Source organism: Choristoneura fumiferana, chromosome 10 (assembly GCF_025370935.1).
Source record: "Choristoneura fumiferana chromosome 10, NRCan_CFum_1, whole genome shotgun sequence".
NCBI classification, from domain to species: Eukaryota; Metazoa; Arthropoda; class Insecta; order Lepidoptera; family Tortricidae; genus Choristoneura; species Choristoneura fumiferana.
The window spans coordinates 17,199,572-17,202,079 of NC_133481.1; the positions used below are offsets into that span (position 1 = coordinate 17,199,572).

At 37.6% G+C, this 2,508-nt stretch overlaps 1 protein-coding gene across 1 annotated transcript in view; it reads right to left on the reverse strand.

Annotated features, from left to right (window-relative positions):
* The window catches only part of LOC141432217 (N-acetylgalactosaminyltransferase 7-like), a 38,956-nt gene that overhangs the window by 10,465 nt on the left and 25,983 nt on the right, over positions 1-2,508 (reverse strand).

A 2,508-nucleotide genomic window follows, 5' to 3' on the forward strand; every position in this document is an offset into this window, starting at 1 on the left:
AATGCTCGCACTTTTAGTAGTATGCTATTTTGCTGGTGCTCCTTCTTCAACTCATCTACCCAAAGACAGCACCAATTGTTAGGTTCGAAGCGATGATCAGATAATGATTAGGGATATTAGTTGGATCTACGCTTATGAGGATACTTTTATGTACGAAGAAGCTCAGCCATAATATCAGTCTATAATGTACAGTCAGCAGCAAAAGTGGATGAGCGGTTACGGTGCACAAAATTAACAACTCACAACTCTACTGCCAAGATAATAGTAATAACTATGAATGTGTAGATCATTTTGGGCAGCTAGCCGCTCATGCACTTCTAAGCTGCTGCTGACTGTACTACTGTTGGGAACACCTCACAGTATTTCTGCTGGGATCAGGGTTTATCTATGTAACGATATTTTATGGTCCCGTCCACGTATAGATTAGCACAGGCGTTTTCAGCCTTTTGGTTTTAATGGCACACTTTTCGTTCGTCAAAGTTTCACGGCCCATCAGTAAAAAAATAGCCAAGTGCGAGTCGGACTGGGGCGTAGACGGTTCCATCCGCCTGCCATTTCTTCAGCTCCGTTATCATAACAACCTGACAACGAGAATCGCACACGCCACGCGTCAGTTGTTTTCATACTATTTTCTCATTAAAATAGCTATTCATGATTTCAATGCAGCATACACTTCGCGGCAATCGCGGCACACCTAAAAGTATACACGGTACACCGGTTGAAAACGTCTGTAGCACAAAACAAAAGAAATTACATTGCTGGGTAGCTTTCAGATAGCTGAAAAACAGACGGCGCTATTGTAGAGTCATTTTACGATGATCTCTGTCACGTAGTATCTATGTCAAACTTCGTCAAAAAATACACATCAATATTGACTGTTTGACATTTCGTAAGAGCTACAAGTATCATTAGAAGTGTCATAATATGAATCATCAATGACTATACGATAGTGAGAATAGATCGGGCTAGAAATCCTAAATAAATCTAACGTCTGTATATACAACACTCTCACCACTACACTTAGTAGGCACCTATGATGTCAAACTACGCGATCAAATAAGAAAGTTTAATGAAGGGAATACCAAAGGGTGCTGTGAATTGCGCCGGCGATGCGAGCTGCGTGCCGGCATTGTATTGTATGTCCCATGCAATATTAATGGACGGCTGGCTAAGGAATTTTGCATGCTACCGATTTTATCTATATCGAAGGTATTCAGTCACTTATTACTTAGTTAGGCATCCTATATGGTCCTATATGGAGTAAGAAAGAAAGAGATATAAGTTAGTAGAAAAACTAAAAAGTAATAATATTATACACAGGAATAAGTTAGCAGTTCCAGCAATTTACGTAAAAAAAATGTGACAGTAACTACGACAAAATGGTGCAAAATGTTTTGATACTCGTAAAAAATCCGTATTTTGGCTTAACCTAAGTTAGGTATTATGTTAGGTTTATATTTTTATTTGGAGAGACGAAATAGGTCATTAGAAAATACTAATAATCATCTTGATCTTGTCCCCTGTATGCGCATACCTATCCCTGATATACGTAGAAAAACTAGATTAATTTAATTGAGATAATACATTACTTAACAATGAACACAATGGCACAAACATCATCAATCGCTGACAGTCTGCCTCTCAGGTTTTTAGAACATACTAATATTGAAACTTTTTTTTTGTTTCCGATCAAACAAGAAGTATTTTGAAATGCAAGAGAAAAGAAGGTGCGACAATTGCAAGAATGTCACCGTAAATTTATCCACTTATTTTTAAATAATTGTTATGAATTTTAGACTAATTTACGACCTTTCCGATTGTAGTCTAACCGAAGGATATGGAGAGCCCTTCAAGTATGTAGAATTACCAAAACTGGTGCAATGTCGTGTTCATGTTGTTTAAATGAATAGCTTTGATTCCCCTCACGTTATCAGTTAGACATAGAGAAGAGAGATACTTCGTTCACTGTTTATCTGTAATGCATGTAAGAAAAGTATGATAATTTATACTACTTGCGATTAAGTTGATCGTTAGTCAGTCAAAAACCCTAATAGCAAATGGAATGGACTACTTATTCATTACCTACCCAGCATTTCGCTTTCATAAATCAGTGCACTGTGTTAAGAAAATGTCTTTGATTTTGATTGTTATTTACTCATGTTCTAATGATTGACGGCCAGCTTTATTAGTTCCATAGTTAATTTTAGTTCCCATCTGGTAACTTTTGATGCTCCTGCCGCTTTGTTCATAGCAATGCGTCATAATTGAAACTCGGATCATTGCTATTCTTGAATTCCAGGCGCGGTTTTGGATGCAAGTGATCGGAGAGTTAAGGATGGGTGTTAAGTTAAAGAAAGTATGTTACTCGAGGACACCAATTGAGTATGAAATGACACCCTACGAGATCCTCATGGACGATATCAGATCCAGAAGATATACTTTAAAAAAGGTTGACGGCGCGATACCACCGAGGTAAGTTTACCTACATAATATTACCACATTACGATC